This window comes from Balaenoptera acutorostrata, chromosome 17, assembly GCF_949987535.1.
Source record: "Balaenoptera acutorostrata chromosome 17, mBalAcu1.1, whole genome shotgun sequence".
Lineage (NCBI taxonomy): Eukaryota > Metazoa > Chordata > Mammalia > Artiodactyla > Balaenopteridae > Balaenoptera > Balaenoptera acutorostrata.
The window spans coordinates 77,112,991-77,137,584 of NC_080080.1; the positions used below are offsets into that span (position 1 = coordinate 77,112,991).

Here is a 24,594-nt window from a genome sequence, read left to right on the forward strand (position 1 = left end):
AAGATAACTGTAGACTGGTCAGAATACTCCCGCCAGAACCGGCTCAGTTTTGGTTGTTGGTCAAGCTGCGTCTTGCCGGAAGGGACCCAGAGATCTGTCTCTGCTCGGAGACCCGACCGCGCGCTGGGCCCCCAGGGCTGGGGTGCCTCCGCCCCAGCCAGCTCTCCTCCCCCAGCTCCGCCGAGGCAGGAAGGAGGGACCAGCACCCAGGGGGGTCCCGGGGGAGCCAGAGACCCCAGCCCCCGTGAAGCGGGGTGGGCCGGCGACCGCGGCATTTCCACGGTGATGGTTCAGGCCACCAGCGGGAAGTCGCTGCCGTGGGACCGGGCAGAGATGCCAACACGCGGCTCCCCAGCCCACGCGAGGGGCTCCGGGCCGCCACGGCCCCCCCTCCAAGGGCGAGACGGGAGGGTCCAGGCTGCGGCAGGGTCCTCCGGCCGTCCGGGCAGGACAGCAGGTGAGAAAGCACCGGGGCGTCGGCGTCGGGTGCCCCTTCCTTCTCTGTTCATAACACCCGCACATCCGTCCGCTTTCCTTCTCTGTTTTCTTTCTCTTTCTTTAGCAGCATGTGGCATAAGGGGATCTCGATGCCCCTGCACCGTGGCCGGGCTGGGCAAGGCTGAGTCAGGCTGCCTCCCCGGCAGGGCAGCCCTCAGCTCCCTCCCCTTTCAGGTACTCAGCGACCTGCTCCGTTGACCAGGACGTGTCCCCACCGCCTGAACGGGGCCTCACATGGGACCCTGTGGAGTGAGTCCCTTCCGGGGCCTCTGGGGAGCCCCCCGCTGAGGGAGGTGACTGTATTTGGACCATCCTCTTGCCGGGCTCTGTGGGGCTTGGTGTATAATCCAGGTGCACATCTTGTAGCATCTTCTCAAGCCTGGCCCACTCTGTCACCTTTTTTTTTTCTTTCTTTTTCCTTTTTTTTTTTTTTGCTGCATCACTTGGCTTGTGGGACCTTAGTTCCCTGGACCAGGGATTGTACCCATGCCCCCTGCAGTGGAAGCTCAGAGTCTTCTAACCACTGGACCGCCAGGAATCCCCTCTTTTTTTTTCTTCTAAGGATTCACATTTCCTCGTACTGGTGAAGGACTGGGAATGATTTTAAATAACCAGTAAGATTAATACTTAACATCCTCACTTGAGCTCTTAAGAAATGGAAGTTTAGAATAAAGAAGAGAGGGTTGAGAACCTAAAATACTAAGGGGGCACTGCTTCATTAATTCAAGAAATGCATATTGAGCACCTATGACGTGACCATGGGTTGGGATTTTCCCCCCCGCCCCCGGAACAGAGCTCACCAGTGAGGGAGACAGTAAACACCCGGGAGCCTGCTGGAGGGGGGTGGGCTTCAGCAAAGGAGTCACACGGTAGGACAACACTGAAATGCTGTCTCAGGCCTTCCTGGCAGGCTTTGTCTTCAAACGTGGAATTCTGCCCTTACCGTTCCACTGTGTTCACCACCCCGCTTGGCCAGTGACAAAGCTGAGACCTCAGAGACGGGGGCCTGGGGACACACAGCGAGACAGAAGGTTGGAAGTCGGGTCGAGACCCAACTGGGGACGGTCCTGTACCCTCACAGTGACAGCAGAGACCGCATCTTTGTTTTCGGACGACTTACTGACGTTATCCGCTATATATGGACATATAAGCATACGGATTTTTCTCCACAAACTAGAAAAAATGACTCTTTTATATCTTCACCTCAGACTTTTCACAGAAAATGGGGCCATCTTGATATGAATGTTATTCAGTGTGGTGTGTAAAGGCTCTTGGCCAAAAAGAAAAAAAAGATTATGTAAAACAGAAAGGGTTTCCTGAATTTATTCGGCAAACATTGGTGCTGTTTCATGCGGGGCACTGAAACATGAAGATAAGTAGAAAGGCCTTGGCCTCAAGGTGCTGAGAAGGCGGGTCCGGAGGCGGGCACCCCTGCAGTTAGACACACTCGGAGTCAGACGAGGGGCACCCAGCTCCATCACTCACGGGCACCGTGACCGCGGTCAAGTCACTGAGCCTCATGGGTGTCCCGCTGTCCTTATCCAGCAGGTAAACCGACCAGCAGAACGTTCTCCCCAAGGTTTCTGTGATGATGAGACATGAACTCACATGGAAAGCACCGAGAAGGCTGCCAGTCACCGGGCAACAGCCGGAGTTGAGAAGTCACTATTCCTCCTCCGCTGGGGCCTGGAACTTACTCGGTTCTCAAACGGGGTTCCTTGGTATCTAGGCTCTTCCTCCATCTCGTCATAATGACGCTTAACTCGTATTTATTTAGCTCCTATCATTTGTCAGGTACTGTGCTAGGATGAGGACGTGGCCCCTCCAAACCAGGGAAGGAACCAAATAAAACACCACCAATGTGGGGCTTCCCTGGTGGCGCAGTGGTTGAGAGTCCGCCTGCCAATGCAGGGGACACGGGTTCGATCCCTGGTCTGGGAAGATCCCACATGCCGCAGAGCAACTAGGCCCGTGAGCCACAACTACTGAGCCTGCGCGTCTGAAGCCTGTGCTCCGCAACAAGAGAGGCCGCGACAGTGAGAGGCCCGCGCACCGCGATGAAGAGTGGCCCCCGCTTGCCACAACTAGAGAAAGCCCTCGCACAGAAACGAAGACCCAACACAGCCAAAAATAAATAAATTAATTAATTAATTTAAAAAAAATATGTACTTAAAAAAAAAAAAAACACCACCACCAATGAACTGAACCAAGTTTTCAAACTGACAAGGAAATTTCACATTCACTTTTGCTTTGAGTCTCTCCTAAATGCTGTCAGGGAGGTGTTCTTACAGTTTTTCTCATTTTAGAGATGAGGAAACCAGCCCAGGGCAGTTACAGGTTTGCTCAGGACTCCAGACTCAATTCCTTCCTATTTTGCTCCTCTTTTCACTAAAACCATGTTTGTTCCAACACACAAAAAATGAATTATTATAACTCATGGGTATAGAATTAAACATTATTAAATATTATTAAGTAATCTGATATATAATAATTATTATAATCTAATAATTAGATATAATAATAATATTTAGATATCATTATCTAATAAGAGCTATGAATTAGGTGGCAGAAGTTCTCCTGAGCTTATTAGCGTCCCTTCTGTTCTCAAACTGTACCATGTCTTCTGAATGCTGCCAGGCATCTTCTAGGACGTGAAAGTGTTTACCTCATGGGTAATCTCTGTACTACCAAAAGGACCAGGATTAGACTCTCTCTATTGACCATCGGATAATTCCTACAAAACCTTAAATTATAATAAGTGGATTAATGTCCTAAATTTCAGCTCTGTCTTCTAAAGTGGAATGCCTACACATTTCAGTTAAATGCCGTTTCCTATAGCTATAAATAGTTCTGCAAAGCATCAGTACCAGTTCTGGAATATAACTCTACTACATGTATTGTCCAATATCAGGGCATATAATCTTGCATGGGTAACGTCTGTAAAGCATCAGTACCAGTTCTGGAATGCAACTCTACACGGTATGGTCCAAAATCAAGGCATATAATCTTGCATGGGTAATGCATGCTGCTATTTTAAGTAAAAACTTCATGGAAGAACTTCAAGTATGCATGGCATGAATGTTCATAATTATGTTTTAACATTACTAATTTTGAAAGATTAGGCTCTTATCCAAACAAATATGTAACTACAGAACATAATTTGGTATGAAATTCATCTGGGGTCCTTATGAAACTTTTAAAGTCAGTAGAGGCCAAAGAATAGCTGTCTTGAAAAATGTCATATCAGAACTTCGGAGGTTACAGTCTGAAGGATACTCTTTGAGAGAATTATGTTGCTAGAACAATATCATCATATATTTCTCACCTTCTATCCCATTATTTTTTATCCCAATCTAGCCAACTTTCCAGCTGGTAACCTTGGGTAGATTACTTCACTTCCTCATGCTTGAATTTTCTCATCTGTAACATGAGTATGATGATGATGTGTAATTAAATGAGTTAATATATATAGAAAGCATTTAGGGAGTGCTCAGCATTTTGTAAATGTTATCTAAGTTCTCTCCACTTGGCTGATGGCAAAATTAGAACATCCAGGCCAAATGATTTTAATGTAATTAGAAAAACTGATCCTCTGTAGAAAAAGAACTAGATAATAAAAATAAATAACTATCATGCATGCCCTGAGCACAACCCAGATGGGAAATGCTATACTATTAAGAGTTTGTTAATAACATCTAGAAATTCTGAAACTTACATAAGCATGACTTTTTTTCTGTGACAATTTGGAAAAACTTCTTGAAAATTTTACAAATATGTATACCTTTCCCCTGGCCACTCACTTAGGGAAAATCATCCCCAGGAAATAGTTGGGATCATGTGCTAAATTAGAAATGATTAAGGACATGTGCAAAAAAAATACAAGTAAGGAATTTACACAGTATCCTTTATAGAGCCAAAAGAAAAGAAACGAAAAAAGAAACAAAAATCTTATTCAACAATAGCTACTACATAAATGATGGCATATAAATAAAATGAATGGAACAGTATGCAGCTATTCAGAAGTGATACTATAGAATAATATTTATTAAATGGAAATATAGCTGAGTATTAAGAGAGAGTCAAATCGATGTATATTATGATTCTATTTTTGTTAAAATTATCTCTCTGTGTATACATGCACATATCTCTGTGACTATATACGGAGAAAAAGTCTAGGGGCAAATGTGAATAGTTTTTATCTTTGCATGGTCAACTTGTCCAAATTGTTTAATTTTTCTACTGTGCTACTCATGCTGAACATAAATTTTTAATTAAAACTTGATGTTTTTCCCACTCCCACCCAAGGAAAAGAAAAAACTAAGGGTGGCAAGTTTTTAACGAGTGGCCCCTCTAAAGTCTCAGGCTTGGAGGCTCTGCTGCCTTCCCTGGTCATCGGCTCTGGCCTCCAGCTAGTCTACAGGATGCAGCTCAGCTTTTCTAACCAGCTAGTAAGCAGCAGTCTCAGCAAACACAATGTTGATGTACTAATCGATCCCAGCCAGAACTCAAACCATCAGGGTGGGAACCGAAAGTTCAGCCTGGATTGTCAGTCAATCTGCTGATGATTGTTAGGCATTAGGGCCTCTGCTGACACTAGAGCAAGTCCTCACTGCTAAGTACTGTACAACTCAGACATTCCTTCCCTGAGTTATTCGGGTAATTCTCTCCTTTTATCTAAAGGCGCTCTTATGCACTTAAAAGATAGGTCCAGGTTCAAACGCCTGGAAAGAAACCAGTAAGTTTAAGTGATGGAGAAAAAAAGGAAAATAATTTCTTTGGATATAAAGTTAGATACATTAGCGTCACTGAAAACTGACTGGCACCTTGGCAAGTTTCGGAAGCTTGTGGATTGTTACCTACTCTAGTAGGAATCAAGCTTAAAATAAGGTAAAGCAAAGCAATCACCTTTCACAGTGTGTCTGCCTATACTGACTCTGTTTTTGCTTTCACAGTTTGAAAAGTCTTGTGAACCATAGCACTCAGTATCAGTAACAGATAATGGTTCCAAGGTTTTGTTAGAAAGATATTTCCATTTACATGTGTATATTTTAAAGGTAATTTTATTATATCTAGGGACCAATTTTTAAAGCTCTACAATAGAAAATAATGTGCAAATGGGATTTATTTAACAGAAAGTTGCCTTGAAGCAAACTGAGCTCTGTTCTATCTATACTGCTAAGTGTGTAATTACCTATAAAGCCAAAAGCCAAGAATTTTTTTTTCCTTACGGAAAATAATCGCCCCCCCCCCCAGTTTCTTTTCTGAATGTTAACTTTTTCATAAATGGTTTTCTGAATCTGGATTCCCTAGATTTCTCCTGTTTCTATTTTCATATGTAGAGATCCTTTTCTACGTTTTCTTTTACAGCAAAGAGACAGTTTTTCATTGTGTAATCCTATTCAAGGCAGGGACAATAATCAGGTAAGTTTTTTCATTTAACAAATGTTATTCTCCTGGAAAGTTTACCACTCAGTGATTTGAAGAGAAAAAATACAGTGTCCTTCAAGAATGAGGAAGAACTTACTGAAGAGAAAGAATCCTTTGAAAATATGAACATCTGAATAGTTTCTAAATAAAGAAGAAAATCTGTGTCACTTATTTAAGGTCCTTTCTTGGGTTAACAATGTATGCTTTATGGACACAATAAAGAAAAAAGTTGTCCCTCTAAATGGCACTGAAACAGTTTGTAAATCTCTGGTGATGTTTGCAAGTTATTTCTGCAGATGTGGGTTCTCTCTATGTAGGGCACCTTTCCTAAGGCCAGTATCAGTGTATCAGGGAGAACAAGCACATAGAAAAGATAAGCTTCACTGCATATTACTTTTATCGTGTGTACATTATTATAAGCTTTGAAACTGGAAGTGATTTGAAGGACATTAATTCACCTTAAAGGAAACTTCCTTGGGCTTCTCTTTTACTTTATTTTCAAAGTCAGATTACAAGCTAATTTAAATTTCAAGTATTCGATTACATTCCTCTTGAATGACTGCTCCTGATCTTTGCCAAGTCAGTGTTCCCATTCAGGGCGAAGCTATTTTAATTCCACTGCAGGCAGGTCTCCTAATGAAGAGGAGAGTTTAAATTCCTCTTACATGGAAGCGCACATGATGAATGGTTTTTATCATAAAGTCTGAGTCAAGCCTACACAAGTGGGTTTTTTTGTACTAAATTATATAGAAGGCTTTTAAATGAGTATCCCAGAGATGTTCTGCCATGGGAATAAATGGCATAAAGGACCTGACAGGTTAGTGTAAAAGCACTGCAGAAGTCGGCAGGGCAGCGACAGAAACTGCCCACCTGACGTCTTGATGGTATTTTGCACCTTTTATAGAGTAAAGAAGCTTTTGAAGTGTTAATCATCTTCCTCCAAAGGTGTAAGCATAATCTTCCCATTTGTTTTTAGTGCTGTTTAAGAACAAAAATAATTTGAGTATGTGATGTAAGTCAGTACCAGGCTTTAGAAAGATGGTACCTCACCAGGTTATCCTGAGAGTGGGGATGGGGGAGAAGTGGGTGGTTCTTAGTTAATTTTGTTTTGTCTACAATGGGCATAGCTCATCCACATAGAAGAGTGGATCCTGGCTTCCCTGGGTGAAGTAAATAGAAAATCTGATTGCTCCTCCAACGGTAGTGATGGGTGGTCCCACTGATGAGAATCGATACTCCAACCCCTGGAGATGGTCTCGGTGAGAGCCAGGGTCCTGCAGAGATGAAGCAAGGGCCTCCTGCCCCAAGCCCTAGCCTGGGACAGGCCAGGGGAGGAAGGAGAGTGAAAAAAAAGTCTTTTTTGATTTGTAATTACAACTTTCCTTAAAATGTCCTCATTTTCAGCAATGGAACTTATACAGAATTTTTTCTATTATTTTTTTCTTTTTTGAAAAATAACAATTTCTGTCTTCCCTGAAGATGCTGATGCTGTGTACTTTTTGGAAGGATGAAACAAAAAGACCCCTCTGTTGGCAACCAAGAGAAAGCAATCTTAAAGCACTGATATTTTAAACACTGGTGAGTCTTAGTTGTGTGAAATTAACTGGAATTTCAATTAACCTATGGTCCTTTTTGATTTACTAGTTTGGGGGCTGTTCTGTCGTCTGTGCTCACTCATGCCTCCATACATGTTTCTTTTCAGCATGACTCTCTGACCTAAATTGCAGTGAAATGGACTGTATGATACCAAATTTTTCATATGTGAACAAACTGAAGTCATCCAACTGCAAAACGCAGTTCACATGCAAAATTCCTGTCAGAGTCATCCATTAGCGATGTTCTGCATTTTGGGGAGATGTGTGCCACAGTGAGGAACCCAGACGGTGGTTCCCCTGAGTTCCCATGGATAAGAAAGGATTGTCCTCCCAGAAGAGGACGGGAAGCTCTTCCATGAAGACACTGAAATTCCAACACTGTGGTTTAATAAGGATAAACAAGTTAGATCAGTGAGGCAGAAGGGAGAGAGAGCTCAGAAACAGATTCACAGACTTACAACTGACTTTTCACAAAGGAACCCAGACAATTCAATGAAGAATGAAAAGCCCTTTCAACAAATGATGATGAAAAATTGGATACCCATTTGGAAAAAATAGTAAACTTTGATCCCTACCTCACACCTAAAATATCAACCTGAGATAGATCAGAGACCTAAAAGTTAAAAACTAAAACTATAATGCTTCTAGAAAAAAAAACAGAGGAGGATATTTTTGCAACCTTGGAGTAGGTAAAAATTTCCTAGAGTCACAAAAACACTAACTGTAAAAGAAAAAACTGACAAAATGGTCTTTAAAAAATTTTCAACTTCTGCTCATCAAGACACTGTGAAGAAAATGAAAAGACAAACCACTAAATGAGAGAAAATATATCCTATACATAGATATGAAAAAGAACTTTTAGCCAGAAAAAATAAAGAGTGACTAATCAATAACAAAAGGACATACAGGGCTTCCCTGGTGGCGCAGTGGTTGAGAATCTGCCTGCTAATGCAGGGGACACGGGTTCGAGCCCTGGTCTGGGAAGATCCCACATGCCACGGAGCAGCTGGGCCCGTGAGCCACAATTGCTGAGCCTGCGCGTCTGGAGCCTGTGCCCCGCGACGGGAGGGGCCGCGATAGAGAAGGGCCCGCGCACCGCGATGAAGAGCGGTCCCCGCACCGCGATGAAGAGTGGCCCCCGCTTGCCGCAACTGGAGAAAGCCCTCGCACGAACCGAAGACCCAACACAGCCAAAAAATAAATAAATAAATAAATAAATAAGAAAAAAATCCTTAAAAAAAAAGAAAAGAATTTTCAAAAAAAAAAAAAAAAGGACATACAATCCAACTTTAAAAAAAGGCAAAAAGTTGAACGAACACTTTGCAAAGGAAGATACACAAAAGACCTGTGAGTATATGTAAAGACAGTCAACGTCATTCGTCATGAGGGAAATACAAATTAAGCCCACAATAATACACTATTCCATAGCCACTTAAATCACTAAAGATAAAGAGACAATAGCAAACATTAGCAGGAATATGGAACAAATGGACTCTCACACACTGCCAACAAGGAAGTCTGAGTTAATCAAACACTGACCCCATTATCTGGCAATTCCACTAAGGGGTATTATCCAAGGTAGAGGAAAACGTATATCCATAAAAAGACTCATTCAACAATGCTCATGGCAACTTTTATTCAAGATGCCCAACTGGAAACGATCCAAATGCCCAATAACAGAAGAATAAACAAATTGCAGTACACGCGCATAATGAAATAAATATTACTCAGCTACTGATACAATAACGAGGATGAATCTCAAAGACACGATGAATCTCGAAGACATGGTATGGGATGAAAGGAACCAGTACAAAGGGTATTCACTGGATGATTCTACCCATATAAATTTAAAAACACATAAGACTAATTTATGGTGATAGAATAATAATTTTTCCCTGGGTGGAAAAGGGGGATTTGACTGGAAGGTGGCAAGAGAGAATTTGCTGGGGTGATAGACGTGCGCCATGTCTTTATTAGGATGGTTACATAAGTGCATGTATTCGTTAGAACTTACCAAACCGTACACCTAAGATCTGTAAATTTTACCTCAAAAAAAAAAAAAAAACCCATATTGTATTAAAAAACAGTAATACCAATATAGTCTTGCTACAAAGTTTTGAAGAAGGTTTTATTACTGACTTGACATCCTAATGAAATTATTTATATCTCAAATTCTTCTGAACCTTTCAATCTCTTATTTATATGTAGTATGCTGTGTATACACAGAGAAAAAAAGGGTAACTCAATTCTACGTGATTTTAAACGACAGTTAAGTTTATTCATTTGAATGTCATATTGTGCCTTTATATTATTACTTTATCAGAACCTTAGAATATTTTTTTTGATTCATAGGCCCTCAGTTCATTTTAAACCATGAACCGCTGTTAACATCCACTTAAAACACCTTTCTTTCAAGTTAGTTTTACCTCTTCAGCTTTTACCGATTTTTGGTAAGGGAGGTCAGCTTTGACCAATTTTTCTTTTATTTGTTTCATGTTTGTCAGAAAGCAGTTTTCCAGAAGATATTAGTATATATTTTATATGAATATAATTATACAATGGCCTTTTTTTCCCCCAGACTGACTTGTATATCACTCACAAAAGAAACTCACAACTAAGCATCTTCAGGCCAAAGGAGGCTTTAATAACAGTCTTGAGTTTGAATATCCTGTTTTTTCATGAGTTATATGAATTTAGGTTAAATTATTTAATTTCCTTAAGACAATTTCTTCTTAAATAAAAATGGTTGTACCAATAGCTATTTCATAGCTTCAAAAAAAGGAGGGGGGGTGGGAGCTGGGCCCCTGCAGCTACTGAGGAGGTGCCCTGTCTGCAGAGAATGTGAACAATAATCATAAAGCCCCTTGCAGACAATTCTAAAGCAGATCAGGAATAAAATACCTGTCCCCATGGGGCAAGCCGCCCCCAAAGTCACACAGCCTGGCAGCCCCTCTGAGGGCCCAGAACAGCTTACCTTCCTTGAACACTCCCTACGAGCCTGGCCCTGAACTAAAGCCCATTAATCATTTAATCCTTGCGACGGTTCCATGAAGCAGATACCACTGTCACCACTTTTCAGTGGAGGAAAGTGGCTGAGAGGTCGGGACCCTTCTGGAGGCTACTCGGGTGGGTGGTGGGATGCGGGTGGGCTGGCAGTCAGTCCAGCACCCGCCTTTGCGCCCGGAAGCTGCACTCGTATTTCTGAGCTTCCAGGCCTTCACCCCTCCAGTGATGGCGAGGGAGCCGGGGTCAGAGGGGGGGATCTCGATTAAGACAGTTTTGAAGAATTTGGATCCTCAAGCATGATGCGCAGCAGGACGAGAAAGAAGAACAATTACAAGGGCAGAGCCTCCAGTTCTGCTCCTACACTCTAATCCCCCAAGGTCCAGGGAACAGAGAAGAGCAGCCTTGCCCCAAACGGTGCACTGAGCTACCTAAATGTGCCCCACGTGTGTGCACGTGTGTATTGTGTATGTGTGTATTATGTATGTGTATGTATGTGTGTATATGCACATGTGCACGTGTGTATATGTATATGTATGCTAGTATGCATGCATGTGTGTATGTGTGTATATGTATATGTGTGTGTGTATACATGTGTATATATGTGTGTGCACATGTGCACGTGTGTATATGTATGTGTGTAAGCATGCGTGCATTGTGTATGTATGTATATTGTGTATGTGTGTATATGTATATGTGTATATATGTGTATGTGTGCACGTGTGTGCACGTGTATGTGTGTAGCATGTGTGTGTGTATATTGTGTGTATGTATGTATATGTGTATGTATATATGTGTGTGCACGTGTGTATATGTATGTGTGTAAGCATGTGTGCATGTGTGTATATATGTGTATATATGTATGTGTGTGTGTATGTACGTGTGTGTGTGTGCATGGGCACCCCCAGCTCCTCTCAGGTGCTCTACCAGCAGGCCAGGCCTTTCCTCAGCCTCACTGTGGGCCCATGGCAGGGGACCTGCAAGCTGGCTGGTGCTCTCACTGAGGAGAGCCATGACCAACCGAGGGGCCGACAGAGGAGAGCGGAGCCCTCCGGGCAGCCCACGACCGTCAGAGCGTGTTTTCAAGGTGGTGAACTCGGCCCTCAGCCATGGTGTGTACGTGGCTATAAATCAAGAGGTGATTAGATTTTGCAGCATTGAACCCAACCCTTCTGTTGCCCTCATTTAGTGGCGCTGGGTGGAAAAGAAAGGCTGACCCTTCCCACTGAAAACGCAGGCCTCTTCACTCTGGCTTGTGCTCCGCCTTGGCCCCCAAAGCACCAGACAGCCCTGGAAAGCACATTCCCTCAGGGTCCAGGTTCAGTGACAACACCCTGCAAATGCACCAGGGGTGGGGATGAAAAGAGCACTGGGAGAGAGGGGTCTGTCCTCATCGTACTGGAACCCACATTGACAACCACAAGCTGGAAAATGCAACAGCAGTTCAAATAAACTACGCATCAGTGTGAAAATTTAATTAGCCTATCAGAAAAGCACCGAAACCTTCACAGACATGTGTACACACAGGAATCTATGCAAAAGAAGCTCTCATTTGATTTTAGTCAAAGCAAACTCAGCCTTCAGTGTAAGCTATAAACATATCATCTTGGGCACTTTATAAGGGAGCCCTCGGGAGACGTGTGAATTTTGCCTTCCCAAAGATCTTAGTTTTAAATGTGATCAAGCCCAATGAATATGTAATCTGATACTTAGGTTCACACAGAAATGTCAGTGTTCTCTTGTAGTGTGACCTGATGTTTTTATTTTACATTTCCACACATTATGCTTCTTAAGTTAAATAAGTTTTGATAACCTGTAGAAATTGAAATGGTACTAAAAAACATGACAACACTTAAATTTCATTTGTTTTAAACCCCTGGCTATATTTCAGATGGCCTTGTCCTGAGAACTTTAAAAAGCTAGAGATATCCATTATTCCAAAATTATTTTATGACTGAAAATTTTCAGTTTAAAAAACAGTTATATATTTTAGACCAGAGCTTGGCAATTTTTTTTTGTAAGGTCCAGAGCGTGAATATTTGAGGCTCTGCAGGCCACACAGTCCTCACCTCACCCGCTACAACTCGAAACCAGCCGCAGTCAACACTTCAATGAAGGAACATGACTGTGTCCCAATAAAACTTTATTTACAAACACTGACAGCTGGATGGATTTGGCCCATGGGCCATCTTTGCCAGCCTCTGATCAAGGCTAGACTAAAATAGTGTGGAATCTGGTCTCTAATGTGTACTGGAAACTGATACTTCAGGGCAAAAAAGAACTATAGAAAGCAACCCCTTGTATCCAGCTGTATAATGTTAGATGCGGCAAATGCTTCTTGAGTTTCTGGATGTTACTAATTTACAAGATTTGGAAGTCCACACAGCACATGACTGGGTGTTAATGTCGATCACAGCTGGAAACAGCGTGTCCTGGGTATGATTCGAGATGGCAAAGAAAGGGTTCTACTCACAAGGGAAGGCTTCATCTGACTGGGGCTGGATCTCAGCAGGCCCAAGGCACCTGAAAAAGAAAAAGTCACTTCTGTCACTTAAGAGCACAACTGAATCCCTCAGCTCCCAAAGGGCACTGGAAATGCCAGGCTTTGAGAGACACACAAAACACGGAGGAGGAGAGAAGAGCATGACGTGTCCTCAGATGACACAAAAGAACTTGTGTCCACGGGCCTAAGGACAATGAACTAAAGTGTAATCTTTAGATCAGGAATGGTGACTATTTAAATGCCAAAAAGGAACATGACCTTCAGTGGGAAAAAAGAGACAAAAAAGCTGAAGTAGAGAACTGGGAGAAGAAAGAGCCTATTCAAATGAAGTGGGCTAACGCAAGACCCTCGGCAGTGCACCTGCCACCAGGGGTCAGCAAAGGCTCCCGGCCGGTAGAGGCGCGGCCCTGCTGGGCTCCTAACACGGTAAACCACGGTGCACGTGCTAAAGTCTCCCGGGTGACAGGGGCCTCCCTGGGCTGGCACCCTCACTCTGGAAGGCAAACCACTCAAAACCCAAACTCTCCAAGTTTGCTGCCTGAGTCCTTTCTGGAACAAGAGAGGGTATGAATAATGATCTCACGTTGTATATCACCATCCGTGGGAGTCTTTTTAAAAAAGTACTACTTTGAGAAGGTAGCAGTTCAGTCCAAGATTCAATGGCCCATCTGATAACATGGTGTAGAAAATAGAGGAAACAAACAAACAAAACAAACAAACAAACAAACAAACAAAAAAAGCAAAGAAGGACTGAGAAGGTGCTGTGAAATAATTGTTAGTTTTTAAGATATATGAATAAACATGTAACTTGTCTGAAAAAAAGAACACTACCAACTAAAGCTATTATTTATATACAAACAGATGTATCCACACGTAGAGGTCTTTTGCTTTTGAGGGACACTCCCACCGTCAACCCTGACAGGCCTCCAGCTACAAATATGTCGGTAAATGCAGGTTACAAAATGGTCCACAGACTCCTCTCAACTGCTCTGATCTTCACAGTCTCCATCTTTTCCTATTTACTAAATCCCCAGAGCACACCCTCCTCTTCTTTATCTATTTGTTCAGTTGTGTCTAAAGAAATACAGCAACTAAACCCAGCTAGCAGTGGGTCTTCTGCAAATCCCGTTTTGGAAAACCACAGCGATCGCTACTGATTCTTCAGTCATGCAGCTGAGGACCAGGGCAAGTTACAGAAACGATCTGCTTGCTCTTGTCGGCTGGGGTTGAAGGAGACTTGAGACGTACACATCCGTTTGCCTTCAGGAGTTAGGGATCTGGGTGTACACTGCTCCTGGCTGAAGCTAGAATCTTCCTATCAGGACGTGGCAGGAGGACTTTCACACCCAGCTTCACTGCCCCACCTGCCAGGGTCTCGTATCTAATACTGTACATTGAAACCAAACAGAAAAAATTTTAAACTGAGCTGAAGTTCCAGAGAGGGAGAGAAAAATATTGTAAGTCAGGCCAAATATTGAACAGAAGCTTAGAATAAGACATAAGTCACTGAGACACAATAACTGAAAACATCTTCCTGGAGCACCAAGGCCAGGTCTCAACCCCTTTTCCTGCCTCTCTGCAATCACTGTTCTCGGGACCACGTGGCTCTATGTCCCATATATGTGTTCCCGGCTCCCACACGTCCATCTTCTCCCCCGACCTCCAGACTGGTATGTCCAACAGCACCTCAAGGTCTCCATGTGTCTCTCTGCTCCTAGTGAGGCCCTCCCTGGCCCCCCATCTGCATTAGTTTCTGTTGCTGTGTAACAAGCACCCCACTCGCTTACTATAGCAGTCTCTGTCAAGGCCTGGGCATGGCTTGGCTGGCTCTAACCTAGGCTCAGGTCTCACAAGGCTGCCATCACGGTGTGGTCTGGACGGCCTTCCTCTAAGAAGCTCAGGGGCCTCCTTCAAGTCCCCATGGTTAGCAGAATTCAGCCCCTTAAGGCTGGAGCACTGAGGCCCCAGTTTTCCTGCTGGCTGTCAGTGGGTGCCACCCTCCTCTCCTAGAGGCAGCTCACAGCTCCCTTCTCCAAGGCCAGCAGGAGAATCTCCACTCCAGTCTGCTGAGACGGAGTCTTACACGAGGTAACCTGGTAATCACAGCAGTGCTATCCATCACCCTCAGCAGACGCTATTAGCCCCACCCACCCAACACAGGGGGCACCTCAGAACTCTGCCAGCCACGCCTCTAAAACGCTGCCACCCACTCCCACAACACGCATATATACCCCCCCCCCCACGCTTTATTTTCCTCTATAGTGCTTTTTACCATTCGAAATAACAAATAACCTTATACACTTCCACATTTCTGCTTCATCTCACTGAAATATAAGCCTCACCAGGGCAGAACGTTTTGCCTGTTTTTGTTTACTGCTATATCCCCAGCCTGTAGAAGAATCCTGCCTGGCTCAGAGCACTTATCCACAAATATTTATTGAACGAATGAATGATTCACTACCTAGGTTTGCCTAAAAAAATCAGCATCTCAGCATCTCCGATTCCACTGCTAAGCACAGATTTCTGCGACCTCTTTCCACTGTAGTTAGTTGCCTCACATCAGAACTTTGTTCAGTCACAAAAGATCAAGCTAAACATTATCCTTTCCATGGTCTCAAAGCTATATAGTTTTACTTTATTTATAGTTTTATCAGCCAACTATGTAGTGAGAATGCCACATTGAATATTTGCAAAACCACCATTTTTAAGCATACGTGAAAACAGATATGTTTAATGTCCGGTTCCCAGGCTCTGAGATGACTTCTGTTTGTTTTTTAATCTTAAAAATAATCTTCAGTCAAACAGTGGAGAAAGTAGGAAGTAAAAGCCAAGCTCCCTTTGAACAATGACTCCAAGAAAACCACGAGTATGTGACTAAGTCAGTGACTGAAATGAGAGAAGTATGGTTTTCAGAGGCAGCAAACATAACTGTGAAATATACGCGCTGGGTATCTGTTTTACCCCATGCGCCTGTGGTTAGCAATGTTTTTTTAGGCAATAAAAAAATGTATGCACATAAAACAATACTCATAAACCCAACTGCAAGTTCTGTAACAAATTGATGACTCACCTGACGTCCAGACTAAAAACCAGGCACACGTGGCCTCCACTAAAAGTAACCGAATGCCACTCAGGTGATCACAGGTTGTAAAAGGCAGGCTGATTGTCTCTTTCATCTTGTTTAACTTTCCCCACTCTTGTTTATTTTACTAGCACTACTACTACTAATGTAATTCAAGGAACACAATAAATTTCTAAATCTCCCTCGCCAAAGATAAATGAGCATTCATTTCTGCATTCCTGGCTGGTTTCTGCTTCTGGCTTCTCTCCTCTAACCATATGTACAGTTTCCAGGTTAATCTGCCAAAAACAGTGATTCTGGGAAGTCCCTCCTCTGGTTATGAACTCAGGGTGGCTCGCTATGGCCTTGCTCCTCAAGTTCACAGCCCTCTCTGGGGTCTCGCTTGTCAAGTTCCTAACCTGGGTTAGGCCTGTAGCCTGGGTCAGTCTGGTTTCTATGTTAACAGCAAGACTCTGACCACTTGACTCCATCCTCATCTGGCTACCACTTGCCTTGGAGTGATTGGCTAAAAGGACACAGATCAATGAATGAAAATCACAAACATCAAACCCTAAGCCCTACTGACTGTAGAGACATCTCTTTACATGGAGGACAGACTGCTTCTCTTTCCCTTAGAAACACAGTAAGGTTAAGAAAGAAGAAAGTCCATAAAACATGGTCTTCAGCATCTCAAAGTGAAGCACAATAAAGGTAAATTGAAAAGTATTACGGAGGTAAATTTGGCATTTCCCAAGCATCCTTTTTTCTTTTTAATGTAGTTTCATTTTTTAGAAATACATTTATTTATTTATTTTTTGGCTGTGTTGGGTCTTCGTTGCTACACGCGGGCTTTCTCTAGATGCAGCAAGCGGGGGCTACTCTTCATTGCGGTGCGTGGGCTCCTCATTGCGGTGACTTCTCTTGCTGCGGAGCACGGGCTCTAGGTGCGCGGGCTCAGTAGTTGTGGCTCACGGGCTTTAGAGCGCAGGCTCAGTAGTTGTGGCGCACGGGCTTAGTTGCTCCGCGGCATGTGGGATCTTCCCAGACCAGGGCTCGAACCCGTGTCCCCTGCATTGGCAGGTGGATTCTTAACCACTGCGCCACCAGGGAAGCCCTCCCAAGCATCTTAACTGAGCTTTCTGTGGAGGCAGAATTCCAACAGGGGCCCCAGGAATTCCCAGCCCCCTGGGGCACAGGCCTGCACAGTCCCAGGACAGTAAACACAGTGGATCTCACTCCTGTGATTAGGAATGTTACATGTCACATTAACCTCAGCTAGGGGGTCTGTCCGGATGGATCCTGCACTCTCATGCATCCTTTAAAAGCAGAGTTTTCTCTGGCAGGTCACAGAAGAGAAAACGAAGCGACTAAAAGCTGAGGGGGTCCAAGGAGATGCTGCTGTGATGTCACGACAGGGCCCGGGGTGAGGAACGGCGAGTGGTTTCTAGAAACTTCTAGGAACTGATGGCAGCCTCGGCCTCAGTCTTGCCTACAACCTGAATGAGCTTAGAAACTGATTCCTCCCCAGGGCCCCGATCTAGACCACGGCCTGGCCAACATCTTGACTGTGAGGCCCTGAGCAGATCCAAGTCCAACCAGGAAGGACTTGTGACCACAGGACTCACAGGATCCGAGAAACAGCTGTTGTCTGTGGAAATGTCATGCAGAAAACCAACATGCTTTCCTCTAAGCGCAGCTTCTGCTCACATGAAACGACATCCTAAAAGCACCTCCAGGACTGTCGACTGTCCTCATGGGTAGCAATGTACAGCCAAAAAGACAAAGAGAAAGAAAAGCATAAGAGACCTCCAAGGAAATCTCTATCCTTCTTACAAAACCATGAAATCTGGGAACAAGTAGAGTATACAAATCTGTAACGACAGACAGTGCCTACTCTAAAGATCATCATGTATAAGCAATACTTCTCAGAAATGTTAAAATAGGAATCGTCCCTTCCACGATATTTTACTAACGTTAACATCAATAATGGCCGCATGAACATTATAATTTATTCAGGTTCCTATGACATATATTAGGAAAGGTGTTCATCTTTTATTCATCAAAAGAATAATTGATTACCTACTATATACAGTATCCTTTGTAAGCGCTTATTGACTAATTCCAGGGAAGGCTAAGAAAAACATGCCATCTACATATTATTACAAGAAAAAGTAAATATTAGAGGATGTTTGCCCACTGTTTTTCTTAACAGTAACCATTAATCACTAAAATACAAATGTTCTGTATTTCATTTTGCTTTTATAAGTAATCTTAATTATTTTAATGTATAGATATTTGTTTCATTTCTACTCCATGCTAGGCTCTCTGCTAGGCACTAAGAAACACAGATAGTAAGTCAGCCCCTGATTTCCAGTTACCCAGAGTCTATTAAGAGAGAGAAACAAGGCTATTAAGAATTGAAATGAGCAATTTCCATCAGTACAATATTAGTGGTATGGTGATTACATAAGGTGCAGTGTAGCCTGGGAATTATATAATGTTCAGTGCAATGGTGCTGAGTAGTCAATTAAGAAAGTGTGTATCTCGACCCATCCATCCGTCCGTCTGTCCGTCTGTCCATCCATCCATCCATCCATCCATCCATCCATCCATCCATCCAAGACTCTTACGAGTTAAACAGAAACATCTGCCCGAATTAAGGGCCGTTCTGACATCTGCTGTGTGCCTAAGCACTGTGATCAACTATTTTTAATGAGGGAAAACTAGCTTTTCATGAAATACATCTGTGCACCGTCGTCTACTCAAATATGGAAGGCAGCGGCCAGTTCTTAATCTGTCACAATTAAGTTTACACATTTCTAATACAACAGTCTTAGTACAACAAAACTTTACCCGCCCCTGGAAAGGGAACACCATTTTATTCGCTAACCTCTAAAGTTCTGATAGAAAGTGGCATTAAAACCACACTGACTCCCCAGAAACAGAGTATATGAGAGTTTGGGACCTGAATCAAACCAAACATTTCACCCTGACCCAGCAATGTAAAATGACAATAATTGTATTCTTGGAGGGGTAGAGTCATTAAAGTAGAAAATACTGAGTGTTATAGTTTATGAACACACACGCGCACACACGCACGCACACACACACAAACACACATGTATGCGCACACGCATGCGTGCACGCACTCACACACAGTATCTTATTATACCAGTCCTGCTGGGAGGAAATGAAAATCTTAATCCCCATCACTCTACCAAGGTTTTTCTTAAGTGAGAAATTTCCCCGTGATAATGCTTGTCTTATTTGGCGTTTATTTTTAAAAGGATGAGCCATGACTTTTCACACAAGCTGTTTTCAAATTCCACCCCTTAAAATTATTCCTAAAAGAACTTTGTTAGACTCAGTCGTCAGATGTTTAACATCTGCTGTGCGCTTGACAAAGTCAGGGATGCAAAACACCGTGCTTAGAAATCACAGGCATGGAAAGAACATGCTGACGGGACACAGTGCAACGGACAGTACGTGACCCCAAGCCGTCACGGAGTTCATACATCGGCTGTAGAGATTTGGCTAATAAACACGCAGGACATTAAAAAGCAATAATACATGAAGCAACAAGAGGATCAGGAGGGGAATACTTCCAACAGATGATCCCTGCTCTGTCCCAAAAGGCGGGCAACCCACCTGCCACGAGGTCCCGCAGCTGCTCTGTTGTGCGACCTCCCACAGGGGGTGACATGGGGCCTCTTCAGTTTATGAATTCCAAATTTTAGTTACTTTAACTTAGTGACTAAGGAGTAACCATTTATTCCCAACTAAAAACAAAAGTCTAAAGGCTGCTCAAAGAAGGCGCTCAGAGCCAGGCTTGGGGAGATGCCGGCCCAGCACAGGGGAGCCTGGAGCCATGGTCACACACGCCACGCCCCCAGCCCCGCCACAGACATTGCATCTTGGTGTCCTGTCTGCCCGAGGGGGACAATGAAAGGGATGGTGACCGTCTGTGTGAAGGGCACCTCGGGCCCAGCACTGCACTAAGCGCTTGTGAGGAGCGTCGCATGTAATTCTCACCAGAACCTTTCGAAGCAGGTGCCGGGCCGGGAGAACAATCTAGAAATAATAACAGAATGGGGCCACCAGGATAGGGGCGTTGTGAGGATTAAGTGACAACAATATTTTATGATCACGAGCATTTTGCCAGGCATGCAGTACTTCATAAATGACATGTATCACCATTACTTGGCTGAGTGAAGAAAAAGGGCAGGGATTTCAAGCAAAGGAAAAGAGCAGGTTTTGCAGAAAGCCTTTGAGAAAAAAGCCTTTGAGACGGCAAGTAGATCAGTAGAGCTGAGAAGATTTCCAAGGAGGAGAGCGGGAATGGCTGGGGAGGTAAACCTGAACTCGACAACGGCTGCAGCTGAGCGCCCAGTGTCCACATGCGTACCTTTTACCCCCGTGGTCCAGGGCAGTTAGCGCAAGGCTTCTAAAAATGAAGGTGACATGAGATACTATTTCACTGAGATCCACCTACAGGCAACACGCAGGGAAGACTGAAAAGGGAACAGCTAAGGGACCCAGGGACTGATTGGAGGCAAAACTATGTGGTAAGAGAAGATGGGGATTACCTTGGAAGAGGAAAGGTAGAAAGAAAAGGGCAAACATGAAAGAACAAAAATACTTAATGAGCGGATGCTCCAAGGTTTTCCGAAGATGGTTCCTTGCTAATGGAAGCTCAGTGGTACCAGAAGAACAGTCAGGAGAGGATGCTGGCTTCGCAGGAAGATCAGGGAGCCATTCGTGACGTCGTGAATTTGAGTCTGGACTGGAATATTGATGCCGTGGGTCTAGCAAGTGGCATAAGGGTTGGGGTAATCAACGGGGAAGCACAGGTGTGGTGTGATGTTCCTGGGCGTAGGGTGAACCAGTGGCCAAGCCTGAGCCCTGGGGGATGCACACACTTAGGTCACAGGAAGTGAATGGACAGAGAGGGCAGGGAGGAGGCGAAAGACTCTGACCTGGGAGGACCGAGCAGCACGTCACAAGGTCCTGAGGTGAGGGGAAGAGGAATGAACCAAACGTGTTCCTGATTTACCAATCGGATCAAGAGCCTAGAGAGAGCACAGAAACGAGGCAGAGCCGAGGAAGGGCACAGGGGAAGGACGGAGGAGGATGACCACGGACAGGACAGGGCGTGGAGAAGAAACCCTTCTCCATGATGTGGGGGCGAGGGCGTCAGGGCTCAGAGGGTGAGAAGAGTGAAATTAACACTGAATCTTACGTCAATATCCCCTTTAAAACAAAAAATATTTAGCGTCACCGAAATATTCCCCACCAAACCTGCACTAAAGGAACAATTATGCTTCTATTTTTATCCTCAAACTATGAACAGAAAATTTTCCTGAAAAGAACTTACATGTGCTTCTGAAAGGGACTGAGAGAAAAACCACTGCAAAGTACTATTTGCTAAACAACCCACTGCTGACTGACTCAGTGATAATGAACTGTGCTCAAGCACTCGAGAGCCTCAGGCTGGGTTGAAGGATTATTAGGCAAGTATTTAGAATCAACACTGAATTTCAACAGCACATATGTAATCCAAGGAATGTGAATCCATTAAGCTTTTATGCTAATAACTGTTCTGGAGAAGTTGAAAGGGAGGTAAGCTGAAGTTTAAATTAAGTCCTACTTTGACGTTAAAACAATTTCTTTTCAAAATTCTCAAATTGGTCGCCAAGCGCACTAACTTCCTCCCTGAAGAATCTATTTTTAAAAACACTAAAATCTCAATATTCATTATGCACATTAAATAGTCTCTCAAGTTTTACAAGAGAGCAGTCATTTACCAAAACAAGTATAAACTGTACACAGACAGACTTCCTCTATTACTGTTTGATTGGAAATTACCTCTTCACATACTTACTAAGTATCTTGCTTGATTAATGTCCATTTCGAAAGCAAAGAGAGAGAACGGAAAAGAGGACATAATTATCTGCAATCCCATGAGGTCTCCCATGCGTCTCACCAGCCACTGGGCCTCCGTGCCCAGAACCACATCCCAGGCCCCGCAGCCTCCAGGCATAACACGAGGCGATGAGAGAAAAAGCTGCAGCCTCCAGGTCCGCGCACATGAGGTTCCAGCCCATGAGTACACTCCCTCGTCCTCAAACCTCGCTACGAGCATCCTATCCAAACCCAGACCATGACGCCAAAGCTCAGGTCATTCATATTTACCTCTTCCCTACAGATCGGCCGGGATGCCTGGACTAAGGCATAAGAATGATGTCACCACTTGGAATCCTGCAGAATGTTCAGGTCGCTGCTTCCCCAAAACGTAAAGGAGCTCATTCTTCTTGTATCGTCTTCAGCTCTCATAGCAGGGAAGTCTACTGAGTTCCCATTTTCCACCTCATTAGGTTCGCGCGGGGAACACTATTTCAGTATATTGTCTGAAAACACTCCCTGCCATCACCAGTATTTTCTCTTCATGACGTCCATCCAACTTTCTTGTGCTTTGAAAGTGCGTTAACATGATGGCTGTCACCAACGTCAGCTCTAGAAATCTAAACAGGCTCCTTGGTTCAAGCCGTAAGACCTAAGACCCTACGTACTATTCTCTCCGGCACGTGTAAGGCCACTTGGCGTTGTATATTCAATTGCACCATGATCAACCAGGCAATGTGACCCACAGCTGTCCTCTGGCACACAGCACACACCCAGCACAGTGTAGCATAAGCAAGGAGATGGAGAGTTTAAAACTTACAACTAGTGCCTGCCTGACTGGGCATCAATCACTCTTTTACAAAAGTGAATGTGAGCAGGTGATACAAGTTGAAGACTAAGAAACGGTAAGATGTGCATGCACATTTCCTCCAAATCCCTGACCTAAGGGGTTCCCAAAGATGAACCAGAAAGGAAGAAATTATACATGTAGAAGTGGTACTCAGACATTCTGTTTATCTCAGATTCCTTAAAGGGTAACTTGCACTTAGTGAGGATTCTTGGTATATACAGTATAACAGGAAGAACACAATGCATGGAATGACAAGGTTTCAGGTTACATCTGACAGTTAATGTCTGGGCTCCTACAACCTGTCTGTGCCTCAGTTTCCTCATCTACGAAATGGGCACTCCAGAATTGCCACAAAACAACAAATGACTTCTGAGAATCTAGAAGACTGAATTACTAATATTTTATTTTAAAGTCTACATTGTGTATTAATATATAGTAGAGACTAGTTCTGATAATTTAATTGCATAAAATATAAAAATTCAACTATAGTTAATGTGATAATGCTAATTTGGTCATCATGCCCAGGGGGTATCACATTTTACTTTTCTGATGTGAATAAGTGCTCTTAGCTGAAAGAAAAATTCTCCTTAAAGAAATGCCTGCCTTTTGGTATGACAATCTTAATACAATTTCTTTCTTTTTTTAAAAATTTTATTTATTTATTTTTGGCTGCGTTGGGTCTTTGTTGCTGCGCGCGGGCTTTCTCTAGTTGCGGCAAGTGGGGGCTACCCTTCGTTGCAGTGCGCGGGCTTCTCATTGCGGTGGCTTCTCTTGTTGCGGAGCACGGCCTCTAGGTGCACGGGCTTCAGTAGTTGTGGCGTGTGGGCTCAGTAGTTGTGGCTCGCGGGCTCTAGAGCTCAGGCTCAGTAGTTGTGGTGCACGGGCTTAGTTGCTCCGCGGCATGTGGGATCTTCCCGGACCAGGGCTCGAACCCATGTCCCCTGCATTGGCAGGCAGATTCTTAACCACTGTGCCCCTAGGGAAGTCCCTCTTTTTGTTTTATAAGATGAAAATACTCCTTGGTTTGTGTGCTCAAACATTGCAATGGTTTGCACAGGTGGTCACTGAATAGATGAATAAATGAATAGATGAAACTGGAATTGCATTAAAAGGCAGCACATGAAGTACAGCTGGTCATGGAAACATGCAAGACCCAGGCCTCCTGAGCACAGAGGGTACCCGGGCAAGGCAGCAAGCAGGTCAGTTCATACACTGGAGCACCCACTGGGGTCAGGCACTGCTCCAGACCCTGGGGACAGAGCTGTCAACAAACATACAAGATGCCCTCACGGCACTTATTACCTCCTAGCTCTACTTGTCAACTTCCTAACTGAATAGCAACACAGCAGCCAGGAAGAGTGTGATCACAGTGTCAGAGATGGGGACACACTGCACCCATAATGACATGACACACCCAGTGCCGCTCTGAGGGGCTAAGAGAACACAATTCCATGGATTAACAACAAGGTCCTACTGTAGAGCACAGGGAACTATATTCAGTATCCTGGGATAAACCATAATGGAAAAGAATATAAAAAATAATGTATATATATGTATAACTGAATCACTTTGTATACAGCAGAAACTAACACAAACATTGTAAATCAACTATACTTCAATAAAAAAAAATTACCACCAACATATGGAAAAAAAACACATTAAAAAAAAGAGAGAGAGAGAGAGAATGCAGTTCTAGTGCCCTGAGCCACACATGGGGGAGACCCAGTGCTGGGTCTCCTCTTGCAATAAACGTGGC

The 24,594-nt window shown here is 43.8% G+C and overlaps 1 protein-coding gene across 3 annotated transcripts in view; it reads right to left on the bottom strand.

The window, feature by feature from the left end:
- The window catches only part of FAM110B (family with sequence similarity 110 member B), a 139,664-nt gene that overhangs the window by 68,264 nt on the left and 46,806 nt on the right, over positions 1-24,594 (bottom strand). For all 3 annotated transcript variants that reach the window (XM_057532289.1, XM_057532286.1, XM_057532287.1), the window contains exon 3: positions 12,997-13,046. The gene's annotated coding sequence lies outside the window, so the exon portion shown is untranslated. The remainder of the gene's footprint in view (positions 1-12,996; positions 13,047-24,594) is intronic.